Source organism: Anopheles marshallii, chromosome 3 (genome assembly GCF_943734725.1).
Source record: "Anopheles marshallii chromosome 3, idAnoMarsDA_429_01, whole genome shotgun sequence".
In the NCBI taxonomy this organism is placed as follows: domain Eukaryota; kingdom Metazoa; phylum Arthropoda; class Insecta; order Diptera; family Culicidae; genus Anopheles; species Anopheles marshallii.
The window spans coordinates 3,941,108-3,965,310 of record NC_071327.1 but is presented as its reverse complement, the minus strand read 5'-3'; the positions used below and the strand labels follow the sequence as shown (position 1 = coordinate 3,965,310).

General features: G+C 44.5%; 1 protein-coding gene across 1 annotated transcript in view; it reads left to right on the top strand.

Moving 5' to 3' along the window:
- The window catches only part of LOC128716241 (ankyrin repeat domain-containing protein 29), a 144,399-nt gene that overhangs the window by 994 nt on the left and 119,202 nt on the right, over positions 1-24,203 (top strand). The window lies entirely within an intron of this gene.

Below are 24,203 nucleotides of genomic sequence, written 5' to 3'. Positions count from 1 at the left end.
AACGCGCCGGTTGGCGCGGCTCTGTTGCAGTTTAGAAATGGTTTTGTGTTTCCGTGTTTGTTGTTGTTTTAATCACCCCTTTTTTTTTTGCATCCGTCTGTGCGTCTATTTAAACACCTCCCCACCACCTAACTGGTGCGGAACGGTGGACAAAGGGTGGTCGGGGTGAGGATGTGTGCAGGTTTGGTCACATCTGTGTGTGGCGTGCCATGTTTGTCTATTGATTTTTTCGGTAGATTTATTAGTGACCGAGTGACGCACCGAGTGAAGTTGTTTGGAGGTTACCACCATCATAATCCGCGTCTGGTTTCGAGGCAAGCCAGAGTGGTGCAACAATGTTGCACGCACCGTACAGTGAACGAAGGATCAAGTGCGGTAGGTCGGCGTGAGTGCGCGCATTGGTGGACGCAGAAATACAAATTAAAAGGATTTGTTTTTATAATTTTAGATATGGCGAGTAATTGGCGAGAAAAAAAAACTACTACCCTACACAAACATGCAGACACACTAGCTCAAACAGCCCAGCCAGACATAACTCTCCCGGGAGTGGATTATGATGATGAACAATTACCGATGTACCGACACACGTGGCGCTACTTGCGTAACCGACAGCCGGCGACGACCCCGGGGTGACTCGGGGGGGGCATATATTATTTGCATTGCTTTAGACCAGTGGTCGGCAAACTTCTTGGCTCATTAGCTTGACAACGTAGAATGACTTTTGAAAGAGCTAAACTGTGATAGTTGGTAGTTAAATATATTGGTAAAAATTCAACATGTTTCATGTATCGCATGTATTAATTTCGACGAAGAGGCACACGGATTATACCACGCCGACCACTGGCTTAGACCTCTCCTGGTGCTTAAATTGTGCAGCGTCCAATTTTAGCATCCCCCAGCTCACAGTACACCCCCTTTCCCGCTGACTGGATGTTTCGTTTTGAGTCATTAATTTTTCAATATGGAAAATTTACCGGTTATCATTTTTTTTCTGTTCGGTGCGCTTTAAAACCTCACTGCTGATTTGTGTACATGCACAAGGACGCACCAGTTTTGCAGCAGTGGCCAAGTGCACCGGGGCCGGTGTCGTATTTTTTAGCAAATTTATTATGCACCATCGACTGCAAATGGGTTTGCGCGGTTCGAATGCACTGGAAAAGCGTTTAGTTTTGTGGCACAGGGGTTTTTTTTTTGTTTGTTTCTTTCACCTCTCATGTATATTGAATTTGTATGGAGAAAGCAGTGGAGAAATGGGCAGTGAAGGGAGACGGGGTTAGGAAATTATTTTGATAATTAAACAAATTGTTGAAATATGATGCAAAACTTTCGGTTGACCGCAAATGCTCCGCGCACTACAGGCGAGGGCCTCCGTGTTTCAGGACATTCTGGCGCCGTAAAATGAGCGTTTTTGTGCGTGCGAGTGTAGTAGGGTTAACTTTTATGCCTCGCACCCATAAAACAGCACAAGGTGTGCCGTTGTCCTGTTCCGAGGGGGAAGTTTGGAGCGAAAAAAATCTGGCCCACAAAAGTTTTGGGTAGCAGAATTTAGTTTCACATTTCAATTAAACATAGCATTCAGTCTGTCCGGGAAATACTGACCATTATTTTTGGCGTACCTGCCCCTTGGCGGTACACAACCCCGTCGGAATGTTCGCATTGAATTTCTCTGCCTGGCGTCGTCATGTTGCTGCTTCATTAATTGCAGCAGAGATTGATGTTTCGCAAATGCGCGCACGGTAACCAGCTTGCCCCGGGGCCGCCTTGGGCACAGGTTCGGCACAAGGCAGTTTTGGAGTAAAGTTATGAGTGGTGGCTAACCGATCTCTCGTGTTACCCGTGGGGGGGGGGGGTCTACTTTCTGTGTAGCTTTTTCCGACAAGTTGCCATTTTCCGTTACCGCTCTTGGGTGCAAAATTGCAATTAATTGCATTGCAGAACGGCACACAGTCAGTGGGGTCATGTTTCGGGAGGTCCTCGAATTTTTGGAAGCTGGTAGACAACATTTGCAGATGATTATTAGAATGAAAAGCTCCGGCTATACTTTATCCCCAGCAGTAAGAGAGGGCGTTGGATGGAAAAATAGGTTCGAGGCTAGATTGGTTGTGTAAATAGCATTGACTGGAATAGAATGTTTAAATAAGCTGGAAGGTAATATGACGAGGGTGCATTGCACGGTCGAAGCAGAAAAGTCTGCAAGCACCCGACCAGGCAATTATAATAATAGTTTGTAAATACTGGCCACTGACCAGTGGAGGTTGAGGTTGAGGAGAAGCCGGTTTACGAGATGGAACAAAACGGATTCGTTTGTGCGGTGAAATAGCTTCAAGCATTGGGCGGGTCGTAGAGTATGTATCTATAGATAAAAGGTTAGCTTTGCGAAGTGTGCGTACGCACCAAGTGTATGACTTAATTCATGCAATCTATTTGTAGGTCGTCTCATCGCTATCTCGTTACGCAACGTCGCCACGGTGAACGGCTTGCCGCTTGCCCAACAGGTTAGGATGACCTTAAAGGATTTGCGTCAACCTTCTTCCAGCAAAACAAACATCCACATTTAAGCCTGGATAAGCTGCCGTGTCTATCGGCGTAAAACAGAACACTACTCCCGTGCTTCTACTGTGCACGGGAGAATGGTGGTTGGTTTGGGACATGTGTCTGCACGCAAAACCTCACCTCCAGTTGGTTCGGTCGAGAATTCCATCCATCCCGCACACGCACATACACACGGTACCGTTGAAGAGTGAAGTGAAGCTGAAGGCACAATCACAATCAGCATATCATTGGCAGCGTCATAATAAAGTGCAGCAAGTGCATTCAATCGGGTCAGTGACGCTACTATGTGTTTGCACACTGCTAGGCATACATCGTGACCCGGCGTGTGCCGGTGGTCATCGTGTGCATTATTAGGCACCGGGCACCAGGCAGCAACAGCAGCACCAGCACTGGTCAAAGAGTATTTGTCGAGCATTATTTATTAATTTAGTTGAAAATCGGTCTCATTGTTTAGTTGCAGGCGCGCGCCCCGTGACGAGGGTACGGTGTTGTAGGTGGATGGCGGTTATGGAGGGTGGCTTTTTCGTTGAATTCTATCTGCATTAGGAAACGAATCTGTGTGTGGCATCGGGCACCTCATTGGGAAATTGCATTGCGTTTGCAGGGTATGGAGATGGCGCACACCGTAGGAACAATTGATGCACAGTTTGAAAAGCTTCCCTGCACCATCAACAACCTCCTCTACATCCATCTTTCTGGGGCCTCACACAATGCAGCTCTGGGGGTGATGTAGGCGATGTAGGATGCAGGGCAGTCGCTGTCTGTAGGAAAGGGGTTTAGGAGCAGAACTGTGAGAGCGATTGATCGTAACGAAATCTCCCCCAGCGTTTCCGTGCGCCTGGTGGTATGCAATTGTTTGTTCGAGCAGTGTGTTCGATACCGAATACGAAATACAGATTGGTCGCTAGGGTAGAGGATGGTAAGCCACATTCGTCCTGCATCCTAAATACACTCACACACACGCCGGAAGTGACACATAGCTCGAGGAGTCCAGGTGTGTTGAATGTGTTGGCTTGCTTCGCTGGAGAAAGACAGGCTTGCCACTAAATACTTGCGTACGCTTTCCCTTTTTCCCCAAAAAGGGCATGAATGCACACTATGGTGGTGGCTTGTTGTTGTGGGTGAAAGTTCCTTCTTCGTTGCGTCACTTTCACCACTTCCCTTTCCACCGTTCAGAAGGGATGTTCGGTTAACCTCTACGGAATAGCTTTACCGTTTGGGAAAAGGGATGAAGGATTCCCGCAGGAGGAAGACTCCGACCGGAAGGCAAGGAGTTGGTGGGGCAGTTGGGATCACAGCATAAACCGAGCGCAACAGCGTCATCAACACCCGCATGTGTGTGTGTGTGTGTGTATAAATGGTGACCGTACGGGAGTTTTTCAGCAAAGACCAGGTACATTCACATGGGCAAAAACCGACAAACTCTCTGGAACCGACATTTTAATTTTAGTTATTGAAATATCGTCCCCGACCATGGTCATGCGATGCAGCGGAGTCCTGTTGCTTGCACCTGTCGCTTGCTCTCGTTCCGCTCTAGCGATCTCTCCCTCTATCTCGCTTTCTCTCTGTCTAGTGTCTAGCTTGGTCGTGTGTAACGGACCTCCACGTGGAGGTAAAGGCGCTGGTTGATATTGGAAGCGGTGTGGAAGTTGGATTGATTTTTCGAAGCTGCGGTTCCAGCCACGAGCTGTGGTTTTATGCTGGCTTCTCGCTCTAGTCCGACACAACACGATCACGTATAGCCACCCTTTCCTAAGGTGCATTTGTTTTTTGTTGTTGTCCCGAATAGGAGTTGATTGTAGAATTCATTTGGTTTGAAGTGCAAGAACATGCACCGAATGGAAAAGCGAAGCGTGGTCAATGGTTTTCTCGTTTTTTCCCCCTCACGGTCGGAGTTATATTTTCCACCTTCCATATCAGCTGGAAATCGAATTCATTGCTTTCCCGGTTTGTGAAGGGAATTTTGTGCTGTTGTTATGTGCTACGTCCGGCGGAAAGGTCCTGCAGTTTGGTTTATGTTGGACGCAAAACAACAATGGACCAGGGCTCTGGCGAAAAAAACTATGGACCGTTGTGAAGTCGCACGAATTCGGCAAGGGGACAAGGGTCAGACCCAGTAAAATCACAATAAATCCTTTAGAATCAAAGAACACGTGTGTGGGTTTTTTTTATTATTTTGTTTCGATTTTTTCTCTACCATGGGACAACAATAATAGTTCTAGCAATCGATCTCGCATAATTGGAACAAACAACACTCGGTCGGGCAGTACCGGATTGTGTACGACTGGTTGGGTTTATTTGATATTGTGATATTTTTTTATCGAGATATTTGGAGGGCAGTATGTTCTTGGTGGAAAGAAAAACAAACAAATTGCACTTTGCTGCTTTTTGATAAACAACTTATATGCAGTTTTTTCTTCTTGCCCTGGGGGCTTTTTGCGAAATGGACCCTCACACTTTCTAGTTAAATAGTCACACCTGGGTTTCGCAACGTACGTTCAGCAGATCTTCTCATCGATATTTCGATTTTTCTAATGTGACATGGGCATCTGCTATCTGATTTTGTAGATCTTCGAAGACATTGTATATTACACTTAAAAAAAGGTCTTCGATACGGTGTGATTCAGAACGACATAATGTATGAAAATCCGTTTGAAAACACACATCAGTTTAAATGCGCTGTGCCTTGTAAATGACACACATTTATTCGCTTGGTTACGGAAGGTAAACTGTTTGATCAATTCGCCTCAAAGTATGCAATGCGCTTGACAAATAATCGTTATCGATTTGTTGGTCAGTTTGAATAAACAGTGCAACTTAGCACTGTTGCATTCTTATCGATACGCTTGCAAATTGTCATATGCTCATTTTATTATTAAAATATAAATTATATCATCCTATCGACATTGACCTGCACTTTTTCGGCATCCAATTGCGTCCAAACGAATTAGCATACTTATCAACTTCGATTTTGCTTTAAATACAGTTTGACGATGGTCTATTTTCGCAGCATCTAGATAGCAAAAAGAAAAAAAAACAACCTCTTCATTGAACACACCGGATCTTATCTAAATTTAATTTCTTTCCCATGTTCGCTTCAGTTTTGCGACGACGCGTGCCCCCGGGGAATGGTTGTGCTGGTGTTGACCTGCCCGACCTGCATTATTCATGGTGCAAGAAGGGAGGACAGATCGCCTTTCTTCCGGGGGTGCTTTTATGTGTCACCTTTGGCTAGAAAGAAAATTACCGACACAAGAACCACCACTAGTGCAAAGAAATGTTCACAAAGACGCTGTTCGGACAAGTGACTGCTGAGGGACCGTATCGTCTTGTTCGGCGGTAACCGATGAGATTGGACAACATCTTGATTTACCATCTCCTAGGATGCAGATGGTGCACATTTTCCCCCTCCATTGTGCAGTTGGCGATCGGAGCGAGAGAGGGTATGTGTGGACAGTGCTTTGCGACATCCTTTCGACCATTCGACTTCCATGCGTCGTTGGTTCGCTCGGCTCATTTACGTTACGAGACGTCGAGACACTGCGGGCGGTAAGAAAACTGCTGCACATTCAGGTGCCTTGCTGTGTGTATTGCTTCTTATAAAGGGGACCTACCTCGTGCCAGAAGGTCTTGAGAAATATGAAGGAGCTAAAGGGGGTTTTGTTCGGGGTTCGTATTCTCATTCTTTTTGCACCGTTGAAAAGAATTCCCGATGCACCTGCAGATTTTCTGCATCAATAATAAAAGAGCATAAGGGACGCAGGGAAGGTGGCTGGGAAGTCACGGAAACCACGGGAAGAGAACCGGGGGGATGGTACGTGCGTGCGTTTCATCCGCAAATGTGTGTCTCGCCTTACACACATCAACCTCCAATCCCTCGGCAGGATCGGTGCGTTTCTGGTGCGGACGTTCATTTTAATCTTGAACACCGCTCACACTTGAATGTGCCATGAATCGAGCTCAATGGGAGCATCTTAAAAAATAATTAAGGAAACAAGACCCGCTCGTTTTTCCGCCATCCGTTTTCAAGTCCTTTCCATGCTTGCCACTCACACACAACCGAGAACACACATACAGTGAGTGTTTGGTGTGTGTCCTTTGAAAGTCGTGTCGGTTTCCAGGGTTTGTAGTCTTTGAAAGGATGGTATGTACAGAAGATGGTAGGTGCAGATTGGGTGCATGTGAAGATTGTCGTAAACGCGTATCGTCTCCACATTTCCGACGGATGATGGAAAGGTTCGCCTGTTGACGTTTCTGGTGGTAATGCAAAGGGAGTGCTGATCAGGGAAGGAAGAGAATGGAACAAAAAAAATGCAGAAGAAGTTGGTCCGGATGTTGCCGTAGGTAAGTGCGTAACCGAACTGTGGCTCTTCCACAGGCCCCATTCCTGTTGTAACATAAAGCAAATGCTCCAGTATCGATGCAGGGCGTTTTGCTGAAGTTGCATTCAACACACCGTACCTACGGTTGTAAGAGGGGCATAAACAACGGGGTAAGGATGTGTCATAAAGAGAACTCATGGCCCAGCTTCTGACAGAAGAAGATGAGGTGCATGTGCTCATAACCCTCGTAATGTGTACTCCACCAGGGGGGGTTTGGATATTATACACAACAAGAAAGCAAGAAAGCAAGTGTGTGTGTGTGTTTGGGGCTTCGTATGTGTACTGAACGGAGGCACCCGAACTAGTGAATCCTTGCTAAACGGGGAAACGGGAAAAGAAAGTCGGCATTTGTTGCGGGCATCGGATCGATGTGTAAAACTCGTGAACGTTGTTTACCATCTAGACACATCATCCCCGGCACAAGGTCCTTTGGCATAGGGGTTCCCTGCACCAAGGGAATCTTTTCTTGTACTTTTTCTACGTCACAACGAGTAGGCCTGTTGAGATTTGTGTTGTGAGGCCTTGTACGCATAGCGAGTGGGGCTAATGTGAGCGAATTAGTAAGTATTTGGGTAGTATGAAAAGTTGCTTTGTGTCAAACAATGTGTAACTGGGTGTGAGCGTGCTGCTTGCACTGAAAACGTGAAAACCTTGCTTAAAAAAGTGAAAAAAGTTGTTAACAAGATTTTTATGGTCATTGCGTTGCCTACCTTTAGGCGTTTGATACTTACAAATTTTATAACAAACCGCCAGAAGTTATGCAATTCGTATGACACTGGTTTCATTCTAGTAGAGCATTATAAACAGATTGTACGTCACTGTTAACAAGCCTGAATGCCTCGTAGGAATATGTATCATGTAAAACATTTGAAGCTTAGTTGCAACGGAGAGCTTTACGTGTTTTACAGCATAAAGTTGCGCTCAATATGCCCCTTAAACAAGGTGCTGTTGCTAATAGAATGAGCTCTCTACTTCTCGGCAGTGTTATTGGCTGCTGAGGGTGGTACCATTTGTCTGGATTAGAGCTGTTAATAGAGATGCTATCTGTTTCCGGGCACCACAACAAACAATCTGGCTCATTACGAGCGATGGCAATTGAATTTGCTCCAAATATCCCATTAAACCTGACCTACCTACAGTCTCTTCCTTCAGGGGGTTTTATGAAACCCAATTTTGGCTCTGTCGAAAGAATCCTTCCCCGTGCGTTTCGAAAGTGGTCTTTGAAGACAGAATACCACCACACACATGCTCACGGCAACCATCACCATGACAATTGTCACAAAACAAGACAACTGAAAGGGAGCCACACACCCGGTCGGCATGGAATGCCCCGGTTTTATTGCTGCCAATCGCAAGGAAGATGGGTTGGATCCGTTTTCTTGAGTGCAGCGGCTTCATCTTCATCCTCGCTGTGCTGGATGGAACGTGTCTCTCCCGCTATGGTAACAGAATGCGCCTCCACCAAAAGGTACGATCAAAGCGCCCAAGCAATGAGGGTTGGGAAGGAAGCTTTTTTGAAGTGCGCGCGCGAAAAGTTTTCTACGCGCCGATAACGAGCTTATCAAGTTGAAGAAAACGAGCAAACCAGCCACCTCCTTTCTAGTCCTCATCTCCCCTAGTCATATAAAAAAAAACAGAAAAATGGTGTTTTTGCTGCATGAATTGCGGGACGTTTCGTTGAAGGCACACCGTCAAATGCATAACGATGCCCGAGGTACCTATCCTTTTGTTGTGGTGGCATGCTTCTAGGAGACCTGATGTGAGTACTTCCCTGCACATGTATGTGTGTGTGTGTGTTTGCCTACCTTATTTCTTTAAATTTTCGAGCGTGCAGTGAAGCAACGGGGATAAGATTCTCATTTGCGGGCATAAGCATTATGCGCTACGGTGCGTACCTTTTTATTTGATGCGTATGATTTGATGATGCTCATTGCGTGGAAGGATATTTTCACCCGGTTCGTTCTCGTCACCGTTGCGCTGTGCGCGTTTGAGTGCTTGCGTAGTTGATGGGGAGGGCGTGCGTTCGTTAGGTATGAAGGCTTCATTTTTTTTTGCTTTGGTTGACGGTGTGCATCGTGGGGTGGTGGTGGTAGAATAGAATGTGTGGAGGATGTGTTACGTTGTGTGATGTATTTTTATTTCGTTAAAGTGCCACATCTTGGAAAACAGAATTGTGACAACGATTTGGATGTGAGTGCGCGTGATTTTTTGTTCACATGGCATTATGGCATTAACGAGCGAAATTGAAGGGAGAAAATAATTAAAACTTTGCTATTTTTCTGCTTAATGTATTTGTCGTCATTTTATTAAACGTGTAAATACGTACTTGCGAGCCTTGTTAATATTTAATGGATCTATACGATACATTGTTTATAAAATGATTCCTTACAATACACCGGAAAGGCTAAACTTTTCAATTAAGCTGTTTCGTTGGAATATGACTAAGGATCGTAGCGCCTGAAAGTATGTAATCGCTACTTTGCGTACCTCTCCTGATGGGTTTTCGAACGGACGTCTGACACTACAGGCAAGAACGGGTGTCATTAAATTATTATTTTTTAACATTTTTTTTTAAATTGATGTTTCATTAACTAATGATTTTGCCAAGATGTTAATAATTTTTATGTGTTTTATGTTTTATTTTTATGTCATTAAGATATTGAACTTTAGACGAGGCGTTGAAGCTTAGACAAGATATTTGAAGTTATAAATATAAAATCAAGCACTTTAATAGCATCTATATGCGAAATTCCTTTTTCTGGTTTATTGAAATTCTTAATAAATTATTCCATCTTAATTTAATTGATGACGAACGGATGCCTGTAACGTGTAACACAGCCGGAAGTGGTTCGTTTTGTTCTCGCTTCGTACCTTTCCACAGGATGTGTTTGCCATGTTTTGCCGATGGTGTGTACCACGCTGAAGTGCATCCGTTCCGTGCCTAGCGTATGTGTGCATCGTGCCTGGTTGCGTGTTTGCTACCTTGTCCATTTACTGTCAACCAACGGATAACCCGGCAGGCGACAACGGGATGTCGTATTTTATGCAAACTAGGTGTGAGGTTCAATGACCTAATAAGGATGACTTTTACGCCTTTTCAAAAGCAAAATCCCTCCCGTGTGCAGTGCAACTCTTTGTGCGTGTTTGCTTCTTCTTCTTCTCTCTTTTGTGTCAAAGTTCCAGCAGTCGTGCTGTCACTGGCTAGAGGTTGTAGCTGCCATACGTGCTCGTGCTTGATGCCGTTTCGTTGTTTGCTAAAGCACTTGGGTTTTTTGGGGTGCGAAAATTGTTTGGTGCGAAACTGGTGCATCACAGCACCTATTTCTGGGATGCAAGGGAAGGTCCATCAGTAGAGCAGTATTTGTGCAATGGGGCAATGAAGCAAGGGTACAATTCTTTTTTTTTTAAAGATTAACTTTTGAAGAGTGCAGCGATTGAGTGGATGTACTTCAACGCACATTCGGGTTTTGGACGAAAGGACTTTATTCAAGGAATCATAATTTTGTGAAATGCGCTTACATATTTGTGGCTGTAGTTGGTATGAGTTGGAAGTCGAACCAATCGTCGCTTCCAGCTGTGATTTAAAAAAAAACAACGCATATCGTAACCCTTTCCTTGGTAAACTTCTAATTTGTTGTGCAGAGGAGAATATCAAAAGTCTGCTTTTGTAAGTTCGATGCAACGTGCATCGGCAAAAAAAAACTCCTGATGTACGTCTAGTGCAGATTTCAAATCACCATCATGACCTTTTCCATGTTTTTGCTGGTAACTTTTTCCCCCGCGTTGGCCAATGCGAAACAGAAAACGTGTGCGCACGTGTTGTTGTTATCCGCCCTGCAACGCTGCGTCAAACCATTATGCTTTGTCCGGTACTCGGGGTTTTGCTGAAAGGTGGCAAGCCGTGGGCAAAACTGCCCTCTGGACTGGATGGATGTTGCAAATGCACTCAAAACCCTTGTTTAAGTTTCGCCAGGATCACAAGTAAGCGTTTTGGTCGAGGTACGGTGTACCCTTTCGTTCAGAGGGAAGTTGGAAAGGTTTTTCCTTTCTTTCTTGGATGCATTAGCCACCTTAGGCCTTTGGATAAGACCGATCGACCGTTTCTGTAATGCAAGAGGAAGTTTTTAGTTTTTAGACGTTTGCACAATACGATTGGTTTGCACAATCTCAGGGAAAGTTTTCCAGATTTTCCTCCTAGAGATTCCGTGATAGCCCAAGGAGAACATTGAGAACGTTATCCAGACCGTAATAAGATGATATTGATGATCTAATCCGAGTTGTGATTGTAGCTATCAAATCATCCATAATAATGCGCCTAAAGGTATGCAATCCGTACGATTAAATACACTTTCTTGAAAATTTTCCTATTTCTTCCTCTTAATCGTCTTTTTATCACATCTACCTACGTTCAACTTGGTTCAATTACACCTCCATTGATTTCTAAGTAGAACTTGGAGACTTTGAGTGTTTTTTTGTTTTTCTTGGGGCACTGAAAATAGAGTCTCCATGCAATGTAAAATCTGCCTTCCATTCAATTTCAAATTTATCAATCCGATCATTTTCATTGCATTCCTTTGTCAGTTATGTGTGATATTTGATATAGAAAGGGGTATTTCTGTTCGGTTTGCTTTCAACCGTTCACAGTAGCACCAAATCGATACAATATCGAATAATTGGATAAGGGTGATTACTCGGGACGATTCGTTAAAAAAAGGAAGAAAAACTCAATCCGATTTTTGACGTCATTTCTGCTTTGAGTAATGCTCCGGATCGGATTATAAAATATAAAATTGTCAATAAAAAAGAATCCTGTCTGCCCCAGTGGAAACCATTAACCCAATGTAAGTGGTTTCGGTTTGTAATTATGCGGCCAACCACCCGGTTTCGGTAGCTGCGTGAAATTTATGATTATTATTTTTCCCCATTCATCCATCTCCAGTACACTTGTCAAATGTTCGCTGCTTTTTTTTCCCCACTCTCGCGTATGCTGCTGCATTCTGGTCGTATCCGAGGTATAATGTATTCAACCTTAATCCGCTGGTGTGGTCAGGTCAGATTATCAATCACATATACCCTTCCCCCTTCGTTGTCGACATATCGGGCCCACCGCCGGGCCCCGTTTTGGTACCCATTGTAGTTGGTGAAGCCCTGCTGAAACGAGTGATGTGTAATCCAAACATATTAATTTGCAGGATTACTGATCACGTGCTGTGCGCGTGTGTGTGTGTGGCCATACGCATAAGAAATGGGGCGATAAAAAACGAGTACTACACAATCAGCCCAATGGCTCCAATGGTATTATGTGATTGTTGGCATGGAATGGCATGGATGTATTGTTATTGGTTGCTTTGGTTCCAATTAATGAATTGATTGTTTAGTTTTAAACGGCTGCAGCAGAATGTGGCAATGGAAAGTATGTTGGATTATGCTATGGGTGAATTTTTGTGTATGCGAGGAGTTCGTGGTGAAAATCCATTTTGCTTCCTGTTGGGTGGTATTTAAAGTATTATATTTATTACTATGTTCAAATGCTTATGTTTAGTCAGAAAGCCCTTTTTTCGAAGCCAAAAATGGAGCAGCATTATCGCAAATATTTAATAGTAAACCAAATAAATTACGTTCGAGTGTTCAATTTGATGGAAACTGTACTCATGGATTTTATTTTCACCCTTTGAAGTTCCCTCTTTGAACTTCAACTTCGGATACCACTTTGGCGATAATGATTATCCATATTGAGTTGTGAGACCATTTTTAAGGTTTATACTATGAGTTATTCCACGTCTCCACTGTTGTGTGGTTCGCTTTTATGCTCTAATTTCAAATGAAAATACCCAATAGAAAATTGGCAAATACCCAGTAGAAAAAAAGAAACCCAGCTTTCGCAATTATCCCTGCAATATGGCACTATTAATAGACAAGTGGTAATTAAATGCCACACAGAAGGTTGAAAGCAAAGTTAAAAAAAAGTGGCAGACGGATTAGAGGCCGTGGTTGCGCTGTGAAGTGCTTGGCTGCAAATTTGCCTTTACACATTCTTGTCCTGCAACGCAACGGCTCTTCACGGTCCGAGATCCCACAGCGTAGACGTCTTAGAGGGTTGTAAGAATTAAAATTACCACAAAGCCTCCGTACGGAAAATGTGTAAAAACTGAAGCCAGCACGGCAGCAGGGGTTTGTCGAACACAAAAGAAAAATCCAATCGTACTTACGCACATTACGCACACGCATTACGCTCTCGGATGCAGTTGGAAAGGGGGAGGGAGTTCCACGACGGAAAATTCCCATCCCACCAGCCTCACGTGCGTTTGCGAGTGTGTTCCGACAACGACACTCGATCTCTTGCGCCCGGTTGGTAAGGATGTGTAGTACGGATGTATATATGGGTTCGTTTAGTTTGGTAAAGAAAAGGTTTCCTTCGCCACTGCCGTGCCGTGCCCATCCTGCTGCAATGGTTCGTCTGCAGAAACTATTATACGGTCATTGTGTGCAAAAATTATGCGCAGAAAATATCGCCTACCCTCCGGGGGGTCCCTTTTGTGCGTAGCTGCTGTGCTGCACACGCGTCCCCCTTTTTGGTGCGTACACGTCTCGGGCTTCGTCTCGAGCGAAAACGAAAATAAAAACGGGGAGTGCAGAGAGAGAGAGAGAGAGAGAGCAAACAAAACACACCACGGAATGCAAAAGCAAAAAGAAGGTGATGAAAATGTGATTGCTTTAAGGATTCCCTGGGAAGGATTTGTTTCGCCCGCCGGCAGCAGCGAGATGAAATGTAAAAAGGAAGAAATGGATTGTAAAAGAAAAATGCAGGATCGGAAAGAGATGGGGTGATGGAGAAAAAAAAAATTAATTATCCACCGCTGCAGCTCTCTTTACACGATCGAACGACAGGAAATGTGTGAAAGGCTTCACTTCGGGGGAAGTGTTAAAATTAACAGCTGCACCAGCAATAACACGGCTCTGCGATGCGTTTCTGCCTGCAAATGTCATATGGAACAGAAATTAGAAAATCGGCAAGAACGAGAGAGAGAGAGTGTGTGTATGTGTGTGTGTGTGTGTGTGTGTGTGTGTATGTAATTCCGAAGTGGAAAGCGATGCGGGAAAACCATAATGAAAAAGGCATATTTTTCCGCTAGCTCCACCGTGCATCCATCCCGTCCGTGAGGGACAGTGCACTGGGTGGAAACAAGACACCAAGTGCATGTGCATACCATCGACACCGGTAGGATGATATCAAGTTCCTCGCACACATCAGGGCAGGGTGGAAAATGAGCGTCCCGGGTTTGCATAATAATTCCATCCGAACTCACAGTCGTCATATATCCTGCCGATATCACCCTGACGGTGGCACCGTTACAGCCAAAAGGGACGCCAAACGGCCCCGGGTGTGATGACGCGGATAGGCGACGGCGAAAGGTGCCACCAACTGACAAGGGGCGACACATCTGATCCGATGTCCTCCCGTGAGTGCGTGCGTGAATAATGATGATTGATTGAAGTGCGTACGAATGAATGGAAGGCCGCGCGTATCTATGATGGTGTGTGACGGCTGCCAGTAGTGTGGTGTGGGGTGGTGTTCGGGAATTGAAACGTAAAACAATGCCACTTTCATCAACACACACACACACCTGGCCATACATTTCCAGCCCATCTTTAGTCGCTCCGGATCTCTGGGCTGCCGCGGATTTGCACCTCATCATTATGATGACTGGAAGCCTGCTGAGGCATCACTTTTGATATGTCGTTTGTAGTACGGGTTATAATTTGCTGGCAACTATATGGTTTCCTTTTTATATTTTTCCACCCCGACACCTTCACGGTGGTGGTGACATTTTAATATACGTTGTTTTTTTTTGCTGCGCTTGCTGCAAACTCCCTTATGTCTCGGGAGCGGCTTCATATTAATGATTTTAACGAAATGAACAATGTTTGATGAGAGCCGAAGCTGGCTGTCGCTAATGAGATTCTAGAACCGGTATGTTTAAGGTGCAAACCAGCACATGTTTGGAGTTTTAGAACGCTTCAATGAGTGAAGATACTGTGTGACGATAGCGCATGATCAACAGAATTGGTAGATGAGCACAAATCCCCTGGAAAATATTTTAAGAATACAAAGTGTGATGGCGATCTTTGTGTTACATTTTCGGTGCGGAAAATTAATGAATAGTACATGAAAATGCACTTTTAACTGTTAATGTTAATGTTATATTAATACACAGGATGAATATTCTGTCTCGTCTATTTGAGGACATTCGACTCTGTTAGTACAATATATATGGGGAGTGATTCTTGGACCTTGTAATTGGCCATTAAAAGTCCACTCTTTGGTAGTAGTAGCAGTCTTTTTCAAATTGGAGCTGTTTAGTGGATTGTACCACTCATTTACCGCTCTTGAATTCGTTTTGTTATGCGTGTTGCATACTTAAAGGCGGTATACATTAAAGCAGGCATGTAATTCGTAGAATGATTGCTATAAAATAATTTCTACCACTTGATCTGATAATGAAAGGAGTATTAGTATTAGTAAACATAATGAGATGCAATTGTTTCTCCCAAATGCGTAATCTCACGGAGAGAAAGTTAAAAAATTCTAATTTGTAGTGTAAAAATAACTCTTTGTTCTATTTTTTTGCTCCAAAATTCCCGAAAAGATTTTCAAAACACGAGCTCCATGCAAACGCACAATCACCATACGATAAAAAAAAGAACGGAGACACCTCCCATCGTGCGGTTCAACTCCATTTTAGTTAATGCTCATGATCATCGCTACCGATCGCTTTTACCTTGCGATTCTCGAGATCTCATCACCTTCCCCCGGTGAACGCGGACGTTAACCGACGAAGTTACGCTAAATGCAGAACGATTTTGTTTTCCAATTTAAATCTTACACCACTTATCATCACTACTCACTCACCCATTATGCCCCGCGGCCGCCACGTCCTAGGTGCGTGTGTGTTTGCGCGTGCTCAACCCCATGGTAACTCCCGTTGTTAGACCGTTCTTACGCTGCGCTTTGGAAGTTTCTTTCGGTTTCGGAGCAGATTTTCCAATTTAAAAATCAATCAAACTTTTCACACATCTCAAACACACGTTCTCTCCTTCATCGGGTCGTACCGCACCCTCGGCTTCACCTCGGTCCATTCGACACTGCGTAACCGCAACTCCAGAACACCTTTTTCAATCGATTGCCTAAAAGGAGACGGGGAGAAGGGATATGGTATAGATGGCCCTTTCGTTCAGCATCGGCATGGCGGCACCACGCGCACGATGCTGTCACTCGTCCGTCCGGTACAACGACGGGAAACAACTTGTTGCGGGACGGGACCGGTTGACGGTTAACACTGATAGCATCTGATGTGAGCACGTTCTTCTTCTTATTTAGAGAATGTAATCATCAGGTAATAACCACTTAATCTCATTATTTGCGGTTCTTACGAAAAACGTTGTCCGGGGCCCCTTTCGGAGCAGTAAACGGTGTGAGGGTTAAAGCAGAGGCTTCATGGCGCTCCACCTCGGACTGCTTTTGGCGATGTGTGTTGGGGTATAGAAAGCGGTGCGATGCGAATGGTGAAGAGACGGGCGAAATTCTTAACCGCTTCGATGGCAATCTTCTTACCCGGGACGACTTTGCCATTTCCCCGCTACTCACTCACCCACACGGTGAGGCACGGCACATCTTCAGTTCTTTATTTCCTTCGCCGGATCGGTTGGCTGGCGGTGGACGTGTTTCGAACATATTTTATTAAATATACATAAATTCTGCGTCCGGCAATCCGTTTGGAAACCCAATGCGAAATGCGACGGGGGCCCGCTGGTTCCAGCGAGGTGACAAGCCTTGTCCAAAACGTTTGCGTTGTTTTCTGTGTTTTTTTTTTATTGTGTAGGACCTCACTTAGATGCAAAAAAGGATGAAAGGCAACGTGCGAAATGTGTGCTGCTTGGAGGATGGATAAATGTCTGGGAGTGTGTGACGGCAGGAAGATAAAACGATCGTTCATATGTTATGCTGAGGTTTGTGGCGGTGTTGGTTCGGTGCACGGTGTGACCGTGGTGTGGCGGTTAAGCTTGTTATTATGTTTCATTTCGATGAAGAATGAACCGAACGAGGCACACGAGAGAAGAAACCAAGAAGCGAAAGATATGGTCAACGAGCATAAAACGTGACAAGAAGCTCTGCACGTTTGGGTCCCCGGTACGTCGTCGCTTTGGGTCCATCGTCCACACGATGGGGCTGCCCTTCGGGTCAGCTGGTCGGTGGTCAGACTGGGCTTTACTTCTTTAAAGCGAGGAGTACTACTGCTGCCCATATTCTCGATCACGCTAAACCCAAACCGTTTGCAATCGAAACACCAGAAGCCAAATTGAAGTGCAGCCGTCGAAGCGTGATGCGCACCTTCGTTGCAAACCGGCGAAGAAGAAGGATGCAGCTCTGTGGACCACAATTTGGTGCGGCTACCGGTTGGCCACTTGATATTCGAATTTCGAGTGTTGAATTGGATGCTACTGGAGAGCATGAAATTTGATGCGGACGCAAGGTAAAGACCGGTCGTTATGAGATGCACTGAAGTATCGGGGTGATACAACCCGTAATGATTAACGTAAGACAGGTAAGACATACCTTTTGTTTTTGTTCTCAACTCGTAAATTCTGGAAACTATGGTCTAATATTTTGAATGCCGTTTCAGAGTTGGCTAGAATTCTCGAAACACATGTAACGGCAGAGAAGGCAGAATTCGGTTGAAAAATGGAAAACACCAGTAGCTTGATGGTTTGACATACCGCCAAATGAAAAGAAGTCAAACAGGATCGACTAGCACCATCGCCGTCCCCGCAACCACGCAAAATGTTGAGATTATTAGTTGCCGACCAGGGTGACACTCCCCATGTGCTGCTGATCACATTTTAGAAGAAACGTAACGGCTGTCAAGATGTTAGGTAGGCTAAGCCTTGGTTTGAGATGCGGTCCTGCGGATACTGTGGGCCGTTGTCAAAACGTCGAAACACCTAAACGAGCACGGAAGTATGGTAAAGACATTGCGACGACATTGTGAGGTTTTAGAAAGATTGGCTGAGACTTACATTCGTATGAAACGACAATCGTAAGATGTAGCACACGTGGCCAGAATCGCCAGCACAACAAATGGAGGAAGCGGACCAAAACAACGATAATAGTCTGTACGTGTTTACCACCACACCGACCCTGTTCTGTGTTGTCCAAGGTGAAAATAACCTCGAAAGTTGTCGTTCACCGGGTGAAGATATCTGTAAAACCCAGCGATGTCAGGTAACGCAAACGTCCCAAATTTGTTGCCAGTAGCAACATTTGTGGCCCTGCAGCAGCCCCGTGTTACGAATGACAGTAGCGAATGGCAGCCTTCCCGATAGTGCACCCGCTGAGCATGGAGAAGGTTCTTTCGTTTCGGTAAACCTCGGTCCCGGAAAGACGGAATGCAGTGTCATAATTTCGTAAGATGCAATTTTGGCTAGTGGCTAGGAAGCGAGCAAGAACGAACGCGCGGTGGTACGTGCGCCGAAGGAAGCTTTGTTTGTGCAGCTCTATTTGTTAGATCGAATGTTTGGAACAAATTTGATGGTATAGGGCCTCTAGGTCTTTCTGCGTGTGTGTATTTGTCTCAGTGCCACAGTCTGACACCAAATGGCACCTTGGAGAGATGTGGCAAGAAAACAGTCGGTCACGACACCAAGGCACACGATGCCCGATAGAATCTCCCGTACGACGGAACGGGGTTCGAAGATAGATACACGGGCGATACAAAACCCGTCAACGAACCTGGCAACCACACACTTCGGTTCCCGCAACACGGGTCTAATGTTTCACCGAAGCAGCATGCACGGAGGACAAGTGTGACAGCGTCATGCTAGAAGCGAACGGGTTGAGAAGACGTTGAGCAAGGGGTAGTGAGGTCACATTTTTGTGGTTTATTCTTACGGTCTTATGCAATCCCTTCAATCCACCCTCAATGCCCCGAAGTAAGAAGCACTGCTGGCTTGCTCCACCACCTCACGGTCGGGACATTGTGATTTAGGGTTGTTCCTCTTCGTTGTGTTTTGATAGTCGTAGGTTTATGTGTCATTTTTCTCTCATTTTCACACCGAGTGTGGAATACACACGGAGTATTAGCAAAACAGCACGGTGTCGGGTTTGGTGTTTGGCAGAAGGTAATGTAACGAGTTTGCGGAACATATAGCGGAACGGGAACCGCTGTGTTCCATTTCGGTCAGCTTCGACCGGTGTATTTTCGGGCTTATGCCACCGGACCTGGCAACCGTGCTACGCAATCACCGGGTATTGGTTCCGTCGTGTTCGGTCGAGTTGGTTAGGGAATTGGATACGATTGGAAGAAACCCCTGAATGTAGGCAATCTTTTTAGTAAAACGGAAAAAACCGGAGAGGGATCCTCGGCGGGTGAGGCGAGCGTTTGTGTGACGGAAGGCTACCCGGTTTATTGAAAAGAAGGTACGGTAATCTTCTGCACAAGGTATGGAGCGAAGAGAAAGTGGCAGGGCAGGGAGAAAGAATCATTTCAATTATGGTTCGAAATGTCACTCGTACAGGCTCGATTGGCTAGAAATGGGTAAATTGGGAAGTAGTCGATTATGGGAGTTTGTATATAGAGTTTGGTTGGAGAGATTCTACTTCTGAACTGGTGAAACTAGAATCAAAGCATGACCAAGAGCATAACAGAAAAGGTACAATAAGGTAATAAAGTATGAGCTCTTGTGGTGAGGTTCGCCTAGTTTACCGCTATGCTTTAACAATTTCGCCTGAAAGTATGTAACACGCCGAGCAAAATTGCCTTATTAGACTACTAGTAGCAATTTACTCTGCAAACAGTAAACATCAGTTTATTGGATAATTTTACAACCTGCTGGTGAACATATTACATTGGCTTGAAATTAAAACATCGTTAGCGCGTGTACCCATTCGATCGTCGATCGATTACTAACTGAAATGTACATCAAGGTCCGGAGTAGCGCTAACCAAGTTTAGGTCTCCTCACCCATACGCTCTAATCACAACCATGCTGCTAATGGCGAATTATGTGTTATGTCGTCTGCATAATCTAGTGTAAAATCAATTTCGCAACTATTAGATCGAATTCGCATGAATCAATCATACGCGCGTGTGTGTATAATCCACTGCAGTTTGCAACCGTGGTGAAGGCGTATTCGTTGGAATCGGATTGGGCTGGAACATTTTCCTGCGTGCGAACGGTGTGTACATTCGGTGCCGTTGTCGGTCCCTGGGAGAAGGAAGTAGCGGTGGCCCGAGATTGTGCAGTGATGATAAGGTGATGGACAGCATGGTGGACCTGCTAAAGGGGGCCTTTGATTAGTCAACATCAAACGACATTTGTTCGCAATTTTGAATGACATACCTTTTACGTTGGTGTGTATTTAACTTTTCCGTTTCTGAAGCGTTGCGTATAAGGCTTTTGTTTAATCTACTCTAAGCGTTGTGGACCTCGCAGGCACACGCACGCACGTGCGTCCCTGGTGCATCCCTTTTGTCTGGGTACCGATTGGTGCTATGGGTGGATTGGTTTGTCCAGTAAATTGAATGCGTTAGAGGAAGTAAATGGGTATTGGGTTCGGCAGTACCTAACACAGTGCCGCTAATATCTAACCAGGTAATCTGTAACTAAATTGACTGATGCTTGCTTGTAAGTTGCAAGTTTTGCATTTTCAATAGCAGTAATCTGTTATCTGGGAGGATGAATGCCGGATACACCCACTCGGCATACAGGGTTCATTGTACGATTCGTGAAAGCTTCGTTTCTTATCTCGGAGCACATCCTGTGTGTGGAAGGCCGGAGAATGTAATGCTTTGTGATAGTCATCTATTCGGGCCGGGGGAGTCTGATACCTGAAACTGCAGGCGTACCATTGCGAATCGAGAATGGGGAAGTTATCGATCAGATCAAAACTTGAGGTTTAATTAGTGTAATGGAACGAATGATGCTTTGTTCGTTTAGGATGTACCGTACCATCAAGGATGAGGTTTCGTGATTGATTTTTCGTCTGCAGTTCCTTTTTTGGCTTTCTTAGGAAGGATTTGTGCAACGGGAAAGGAGCTTTGTTATAAGCGTATCATCGTCGTTCGACAAATCACAAGTGAGTTGATAACAGCGTGCATCCGCCTGCACATATGCAATGTGTTGTTGAAATTGAAAACCAAAATTTGATGGTCTATAATTTTTGTTCACTTTTGGAATTCCTAAATTCCTGTGAAAATAGTAATTAAGTAACGATGCTACTCATTGCTGTTCAAATCCCACAACGTGTTACAGCTTGTAACATGACACAAAGATCTTGCATACAGCTTTATAATTCAAACAGCCCATAGTTATGCAATTTGTCGAGCAAAGACCCCGTAATATATTAAAAGCTCGGTTTCTTCCCATAAAATACATAAAATTAAGCGAAGTGATTTTTTATAGCCATCCTTCAACATTAAAAATCTCAATCGTCTTTGCGAAAAGGTATAAAGCAGCGGCATTTGATGTGTTTTGTAGTATTAAGTACTTGCCCGTTCGTAGAATGTGACATTGTAATTAACAGTAGCAACAGTTTCGCGTTTTACTTTCATCAAGCGGAGCAATAAAATCGACCTGAGCAGTTGCCGTTTAGTGCCTTTTTTGTTTTTGGAGATGGTTGATCCCCATCAAAGAAGTGGCAGTTTATGGCATTCGCCAAAGCGTCGGTCGCTAATGAAGTAGAAGTGTTTTTGTTGCATCCTTTTTTTAATGCCGCCTTGAAGTTACTGTCGTTTGAGTACGGTGCAACGTAACAAATGGCCGAAAAAGTGCATTGATAGCAGTAAAACTGAGCACATGGGTGCTTTTAAAAATCAAAACAGGACCGCTGTGCCACCGTTATCGCTGCTCATCATTTCCCGTGGGATTTCATCCCGAAGCCGGGTTTGTTTGGCAGGTTGTGTAGAAAATTGCATTTTCGCTACCGTATGTGATAACGAACGCAAGAACGGCGAGGCCACGTTAAAGCTATCCGGTTTTTATTTTCACAACACCCTTTGCCACACTTTAATGTAGCCTCCTAGTGTCTTCCGTTTTGGTCTGTGTCCCTAAGCTTAATGAGTGACGGTCGTTGGCTGGCGTGCAAGTTGATTTTGGAGGATGATCTTAATTGGAACAGCGAGGTTTAGATCCTCTGCAACATCGCTCACTCGCACATCGCATATAAATAGATACAAAAAAGGCAGAATTTTGCAGTCTATAAAAAGCGTAAATACGTGGATGTTTGTGTATCCCATTACTCATGATTACACTCTGATGAACTCGGCCGAGAACTGTCGCGCCGATTTTGCTGATCATTTATGATATCCCGGTCGCTCCGCTCCGTGTCGGTGCAATGGGTTGGGAAATGCACCAAAAACGTTGATAAATCTAAATAAACCCATTCGAGTGGAATATAGCGACAGGGATGCGGTGGTAAAAGCTAGGCAGAGCACGAGAATGATTGCAAAATTCGAGCTGATTCGGATTGCAACAACTGCATCGCAATCGCTTCAAGTGTGTGGTTGTGATGAACTACTGCGCCTCACAATGATGCATACCAAACTGTAGCTCCTGTCAGTATGCAAAATGCATAAAAAAAGCCAGCCCACCATGATGCCCTATTTAATTTCGGCACCGATGAATCTCACGCATATTTCCTCGACCGATGATGCGACAGGTGAGCCGTCACAGCCATCCACAGACAGTGGCGATGGCAGGGTTTGGTTGATAATGATATGGCGCCTCCGTTCACTCCGTGTTTGTCCACCCCACGTAGCAAAACCCACCGGGCGCCAACTTTGCCGGGGTGTGTGTATGGGCTTTTTTGTGGAATGAGTCGATTTTCGACGATGATTTATGCCTCGCCGGTGAGGTGCTGTTCGAAAATGGCATGCACGGTTGCTTTGTGGAAGATCGCAACTCACGGTTGCATTCGTGTTGCAGTCATAATGAGGAGAAGGCTTTTGGAAGCTTTTTTTGTTTTGCCTGTTTATATTTCCATTCCACTGCCGGTCGGCGACTGTTTTGGCCAAAGTATAATATTGCATTGATGCGTATGCGACCAGGTGCCTCAGTGGTGGATGTGAAAACCGACATTTACCCAGACGAAAGTATCATCACTGTCATTTAGGGTGAGAATATGTCGTCCTATAGCTGTGAGCGCTATGGAATGAGTGTATCTTTTGATAGCACATGATTTTTTTATTGCCTTTTCCATGTAAATATTGATTTAAAGTCCTTTAAAGACCTTCAAACTTTAGACATCGAAATTGCAATGATACAATTGTGAGTTCTTAGTTTATATACTATCTCTTAATAATGTCAAGTAGCTAAATATATCTCTTGATTCCACTCACAGTTCCTCTTTCAAATACCAACAAAAGTCTCAAACAGATAAATTTCATTGTACATCAAAATTAATATTGTTGTGGCAGATGCTGGTAATTACCCCGTAAACATTCACCCAATTATTGAATTGCATCTCTATACGCAAGAGTTAGACTACGGAATTGGTTTTGTGAGTACTAGTACAAAGAAGGTCGTAAATTGAATTTCTAGATCAGGCCTCCATTGCATGGATTTACTTTTAGATCATGTTTGTTGAAGAATGTCCTTGTGAAGCCCTATTCGGATGATGTCTTACCTTAGATTTAATTATTGCGTATTACGCCTGCATTTTCAGAGAGATAAGGAGGACGACTGATCTCTCAATATTTTTCGACTTCCTTAACGGTCTACAGTCCTACGTGGGATATGAGGATGTAAAATCTTGTACGTTGGACTGCCGAGTTTAGATAGGTCCTTCGAATACCTCGATTCGAGATCAAAATGTTTTAAAGATCATTTTACGAAAGATTTGTGGAATCAGCTTACAGTTCGTTAACCAAGAGCTCTGAAAGCCAATGACTGGCTAACGCAATATTAATCAAGATCAGTTCTGAGTACATGTGAGGATTTCTACTACTTCCACGATCCGAAGAACTGCAATATCAATTCTTCATCCCCAGGAGAATATCAATGTGCACAAATTACACACGCTTAAAGAATGCAATGCGCACCACCGGTTAACACCCAGTCGCAACTAGTTCCATTTAACGTGTCATGGCTATTTTCCGCTCGTAAAGAGAAAACTTAAACCCTAACTACCTCCATGCACCTGTTCATCAAGATGTCACCATTAATGTCAGCTACCGGTGCGCGAATAGGTTTGTTTGCAGTGCATTAAAACCGA